This window comes from Patella vulgata, chromosome 1 (genome assembly GCF_932274485.2).
Source record: "Patella vulgata chromosome 1, xgPatVulg1.2, whole genome shotgun sequence".
Taxonomy (NCBI): domain Eukaryota; kingdom Metazoa; phylum Mollusca; class Gastropoda; family Patellidae; genus Patella; species Patella vulgata.
The window spans coordinates 35,129,102-35,135,968 of record NC_065879.2 but is presented as its reverse complement, the minus strand read 5'-3'; the positions used below and the strand labels follow the sequence as shown (position 1 = coordinate 35,135,968).

Genomic DNA, 6,867 nt, shown 5'->3' with positions numbered 1-6,867 from the left:
CTGGACAAAAGTAATACGTGTCCAAGCCACTGAATACAACCATAGGTTATTCAATGGCTGTATTCAAAGACTATACAGACATTGAATACAGTCATTGAATAACCTATGGTTGTATTCAATGGCTTGAAAACGAACTACTTTTGTCCAGAATGACGTCACTTTCAGAATTATGTCAACACTAGGCAACTACAATTTTTGGTTTTCGTCCAAGTACATGTACAAGAAAGGGGATTTGCGAATCATCACTACAGATGTACGGCCCTAAATTGGTGCGACAGACATCAGTCCCTCGGACTCCGTGCGTGACCTAGGAGTGATGTTTGATACAGATGGAATGATGGCATCTCAAATTTCCAATACGTGCAGTGCGGCTTCGTTTGGCTTATGGCGAATAGGGAGAATTCGAAAACTATTGGATCAGTCTGCTGCTGAGAAATTGGTTCATGTTTTCGCGTAGATTTCTGTAATAGTCTATTGCATGATCTTCCTGACACAACACTGAAGATACTGCAAAGAATTTGAAAATTCTGCAGCACGGCTTGTGACTCGGACACGTCTCCTACCCCCGTTCTTCGAGACCTTCATTGGCTTCCCATTGTACAAAGATGTCGCTTTAAAATTTTATGTTTAACCTTTAAATTAATTTCCGACCCTTCCGCTCCTGCGTATTTAACAGAACTTATTTGCACGCCAACACCGAAAGATCATCAGAAGCTGTCAGACTCAACTTGCCAAATATGAAGTCCAACAAAACATATGGGGATAGAGCATTATGCACAGCGCACCTTAGGCTTGGAATGAATTGCCTGTTAAAATTTAAAATATTGAAAAATATGAGTCCTTTAAAGCGTCGTTAAAAACGTTTTTGTTTAAAGAATGTTACAACCAATTCTAAATGTTTAGCAATGTTGAAATAATTTGCTTCAACATTCTGCCAACAACATTGTAAAGCGCGTTGAGATATTATTTGTATATTGTAATGCGCCATAAATTATTATTGTTATTATTAATAATTCTACACTATTATTCTAGTCAACTAGATATAGGATTCTATTATATAAATTATTTTTTTTTCCATAAACAATAAATGTTGTCTTATGAACCATTACTGATCTTCCTCAGGCAGAATATATAGAATAAAGTTGTTATTTGACAGCGAATCTGTTGAATTAATAGTTCTTTTCCTTTTCCTTTTCCATCTCCGGTAAATATATACCGATTTTAAGAACGGTGTTAGGGTCAGTTGTAAATAAACAAAATGACAGATCTAGTTTGTGGGTGGAAATCCGTTTCGCTGATGCGTTTGTCAATGACTCTTGACCTGTGGTTTATCAGACTTATTTAATGTATGTCATAATATACTCTCAAGTCATACTAAACGGTTTCATTGGGACTGTTTACTTACTGTTGTAAGCAGATACATCCGACAAACTATTTAGTAAAACATCTAGGTGGTCAAAATTATACCAAATGATTGGAACATTCTTAGCTTTTTGTACGTAAAACAGTATAATCCAAGGTATACTAAATATATATATATATATAAAAAGTCATTAGCTACCTATCTAGTATATTCAGATGTTATAATGCAAGAAAATAAGACACAAGTCATACAGTTTTATAATGAATGTTTAAAACTGCCCTTGTCTTTATTCGCCCGGTCATTGTAGAGAACTAGGCCGTTAAACTATATTTCATTCATTTATTCATTATAAAACTGTATGCCTTGTGAATAGGTACGGTGTAATAGTGGTAGATTATATTTTTTTTATGTTTATTCATTGATTTTTATGTATTTTTAGATATGTCTATAAACAGCTTACTTTAAACATTGAATTCAAATTGAACTAACACTGATATTATCTCTTCGTATGCAATTGCCGCTAAAATAAATAATTAATTTTCCCTTACTTTGTCTCAGCATTTTTGTTCTAGAATTTGAGAAAAGGAATCAAATTTGCAAGTTTATAGCAATATTATTCATATTATAGCGAAGGGGTTGAGGATGTAAACTGTCTTCGGGCACAGTAATCATTGCGTAGGTGGTTACATTTTGACCCCAATCAGTATCAAATCCTCCAAGTAAAGAACTTTAAATGATCAACCCCCTTTTATATTTTGACGAGAAGACAGAACAATATACTATTTGCATATAAAAATTAAAACAAACGGAATGTTGGGAAAAAGTCATAGCATATAATATGATTATATAACAACGAGGCCAATGGAGGCAGACTATCATTAAATTTCACCATCAAGTTCCTTCTATTAATAGTCTATCTTCTCATTTCTCCAATATAGCTTCGGGTCCCCATTGCCAATGGTGCGTGGCGACAGAATTAACAACGAACAGTGTCCAGTCGTTCGGATGGCACGATAAACCGTGTACAAATTGGCGTGCACGTAAAAGAACCCTTGACAGCTGAAATTCGACATAATAGTACGTCGTGGTGCCGCTGTTCGTGCAAAAGTTACCCCATAGCACACTGTATGGTGTATGCCCGTCTTCAATAGCTCACGCGGTTCAGAACAGCGGGTCGTTAAACTCCATTTCATTACATTTGTCTACTTTGTTATGGCAATTTGTGTTGAATCTTTAGCCTAGAATTGGTATTATTGATGGTTTAGAGCCAACAGGATACCTTAGTTGAGAGGTTGTTTACTCTCACAGGTACAGCGGATAGTTACATGTTTTAATATGCTACTTCAGATTGTGTATCTCAAAATTTCACTGGTCAACCACATACAACCTTTGGAGTAAAGTCATGACTAGTTTTCTCTCGGTAATCAGACCAACGGAAATTTGACATTAAATTGAAATCAACATCAATGGAAATTTAATAGTGGTCTGCAACCATCGGTGGAAGTCTAGTTGTCTCCCTTCCACCAGTAATGAGGAATTAAGATGTACCGTATTCTTCCCAAAGAAGTTGAAAAAGAACTGAAATTTTTGAATCTGAAATTTTTAAGTGCACCCCCAGCTGACCTGAACGCGTTTACCCAACAAAGTCTATCCAACTGAATTATAAAAACCTTGAATAATTGAGACTCAAACACATCATATTATGGTTTTCTGTGTTCGAAATTAATATGTAATTTCGGAGACGAGACGGAAAATCCCCTCCCCTATATGACAGATCCATTGTCTTTGATGGGCACCAGCCAAACTTCATACTTATCAAATTTCGTTGAAATCAATTCAATGGTCTAGAAGATGTCGAAAATACCTGACAATTTATAAATTTGCACTGAACATCCCCAAAAATATGTAAATTTGCCATGAACATACCCGAAAATATCTCAATTCGCCCTGGCCACATCCATATGGCTCATTTGATCTAGCAACGCCATTTGAACTAATCCGAAGAAGTCTTCCCAGCCCCTATATCCCTACCAAATACAGGTATATAAAATGCTGTGTGTTATCCTATTTCTTTCCAGGTCAAAGTATCTTTATCGTTATCTATATTTAGATAAAATGCAATGTGTTGTCTCATATTCATCCAGTACGTGGCTATGAATTGTGGTGTTAATTTCTTCTTCAAAGCAATTCACATTTCACATTTGTAAAGATAATCATATTTCCATACTACTCCATGTAGCTATGGAACGATGGTCTTATCATTAATGTTTAATCGACAACGCAGTACAGCTGACCAGCATAACATAGAACAAACTCTACGTACATACAAAAAGCCAATCTAAAAGTTGCATTTGTTTTGGTAAGTTCTTTAAACTGTACGTTTTAAAATTAACTCCTGAATTAGAGATACGTACTCCAACCGAGAAATTGAAGGAAATAAAAACTACCAGAAAATTCTATCTGGATTCAATCCATTAAATCATAATTTAGATCCTTTTTTGCCCATTTTGTGTGATTGGAATCGATGTAACATTGTTGGAACTGAAATTTTCTATCCGGTTATGGTGAACATTAATGATTTTGAGATGAATCTGGAACTTAATAAATAACATTTCTACTGAAGGTTATTGTAACCCAGAAAGCGTAAAACAAGAGTAAGCTCCCAATTAGTAAACTAGTAAGTGTGGCCTAAATAGTAACTTTTGTCATTAACGCTTTCGTGCCGATTCCGCGGGTTTTTTGGTTTGTTTTGGGTTGTTTTCTTTTTTTTTTTTGGAGGGGGGGGGGGATCAATAATTCAAGTCTATATATATTATATAAATTTGTTCGCAAACCTTTTTATTCTCTGTATAAGTCCGTACCTATATTGATAAATTGATTTATGTCCAGTACGTGTGGCCATATTAACGATATAGGCTGTGTTTGCATTGAACAGCTGATCGAAAGCGTGTAACTATGTTTTCTCTCCAGAATCAATATTTAAACTGACCATGTGATCAACGAAATCAGTTTTCGAGTAACAACCAAGAAAGCAACGCGCGGCGATTTGTGTATGGAGAAACGTGTCAGTCAAACATTAAACTATTACAAACGTACAATATTCATTTTATTCCATTCTAGCACACCATAGTAATCCAATACAATGGCACGCGGCCTATAGTTGAACATTGACTAGCTATTTAAAGAACCGTGGCTTGTAATTGTAGGAAGCCAACTACGTTGAATATATAGCTGTTAATGGTCAATATATATATATAAAAAAATATGCACGATGGATCTATAATTATCAGTTAAAAAGGTAAGACTTCTACAGTTCTTTCATTGAAAATAGAAAATCTGATTATGCCCATTCAAGTATGTAATGACCCCATTCTTCTCGTAGACGCTTGATGTGATGAAGCATCGGTTCCTTTTGTTGACATTTTACTGCTTGTGTTACAGCTGTTAAGGATTAGAGTCCGGCTACTGTAAAGCTTTTACAGACATGGGTTAAAAATACTTTTACAATAACAAAATGTCTTCTAGTTCAGCACCAATACTTTGGAACGGTTCAGAGCTAATTACCATTAATTAACCGAACTGCATTACGGCTAGTACGTGTCCCTCAGCAAGAAAATCCCATAGCATAATAAATACAATGGCAGTTTTCTATATAGAAAATCAATAGTTTGTTTTTTTGTTGTTTTTTTTGTTAGATCCTTCTATTCCCTAGATGTATTTTTTATTACTATTATTGTTATGTAACGTTGCTTCTAGAGAGACTGGGGGGGATATACCATTTTCTATTAGATTGCTATATATAGAATTTGGGGAGTGCCATGGAGGGGGTTGGGTGTAGCTAACATCGCTGCCAAATATTTTACAATATCTATATGGACGTATGCTGTAGTCTTTCTCGCAGATTTATGAGAATATTTACAGGAAAATATTCCAATATTTGTAGATAGATAATTATGTCTGTGAGAATGTATTTCAATGATATTTGTAGCATTCTATTTGGGATTTAGGTCCAGTGCATTTTGAGAGAGAGAGAGAGAGAAATTGGGTTTAACGTCCACTCGACACAAACTAGGTCATTTCGGGACTAACATATGGTTTAATTTTATTTAAATAAATCGCTTGCGCGTAGGGGTCTTTAGCAGTAGGAGGAAACCGGAGGACCCGGAGAAAACCCACGAGGTTGGACAGGCGACCCTACTCCTTGCCACGTACAACCGGGGATTCGAAACCACGCCAGTCGACTCAATGACAGACTTTATGATACAGCGCGCTCACGCTAACCATTCAGCCATCCAACCCCCCCCCCCACTGCATTTTGATGTAGGGGAGATATGGCTATATAATTCTATTGATTTTTATTGATTTTTATTTTGTAAAAATGTAGAATTGGCCCATGATTTCTTTGAAATTTGGGACGTCATTTTTTCTCTCAGTATAGATTTGAATTCTGTTGTTGGTCAGAAGCTTGACAGGTTTACTTCATATAACTAAAATATAAGGAAGGCAAAATAGTTAATGAAAGAAAAAATCACATATTGAGCTTGAGTTGATATTGTTATACAGAGAAAAATAATAAAATGCACTCATATTTTTAGCTTTGATCAGAGACTGAACATTATTGTATAGCCTTCTTTTCATCAGTTTCTTGTTTAATCATAACTAATTTTATTCAATTACAAGTACTATAAACATGGACAAGAAACCGAGCATGATGTCATCACCGCCATCTTGGAATTGTGACGTCATATCAGAAACCAATGCCTGGCAAATGATGCGCAGTTTTAAGAGAAACAAGCACGACAAGTTTCATGTCGATTGTATTTGATTGCCTTAGACTATTTTTCGAAAATAGTCGGCCCCGCCCCGCCCCCTCCCACCGCCGCGAAAAAGATGAGTAGCGCCTATTTAATTCTGAAATAGAAACAGAATAGACTTGTGCGATTCACGAGCCATGGTATGCTTACCCTTTTGAAACACCTGATACAGCCATTCAAATTATATGAATCGATTTTATGTTGCCAAGTCCATAACAACAGTTAAACTGTTGAATTGATTATTTAACTATTGATTCTTTGGTTACGATGTTCGTTTTGGTATTCCCGTATTTAACATCGCGCCAAAATAATATCCTGGGTCATTCCAACAATGATATTTATAAAAATGCAAAAGGTATTTAAATTTTCGACATCTGTGGTGTGTGTAGCCTAAAGGAGAGCAAATAAGTACAAATACCTTGGCAGCTGTCTATTTATCTTAAAGAGAAACGTGTACACCTACGTCACAGATGTAAATAGCACATTTTATGCAATCTAATGCAAGCTAAGTACGGAAAGTAGCCTACATCTGACATACGACAGATTGATAATACGTTTTAGAACATTGATGAAAATGAAAACGCGTCGGTTTATCGGGCGGTTAGCATAATGAACACGCGACCAGAACGTCCCGGTATCGAATCTCTAGAGAGTTTTCAAAACCTCGATTACATTTGCCAAGTACAAAAT

At 35.8% G+C, this 6,867-nt stretch overlaps 1 protein-coding gene across 2 annotated transcripts in view; it reads left to right on the top strand.

Moving 5' to 3' along the window:
• Positions 1-4,509: 4,509 nt before the first annotated feature.
• Positions 4,510-6,867, top strand: part of LOC126828465 (monocarboxylate transporter 14) — a 28,718-nt gene continuing 26,360 nt past the window's right edge. For both annotated transcript variants that reach the window (XM_050558205.2, XM_050558214.2), the window contains exon 1: positions 4,510-4,661. The gene's annotated coding sequence lies outside the window, so the exon portion shown is untranslated. The remainder of the gene's footprint in view (positions 4,662-6,867) is intronic.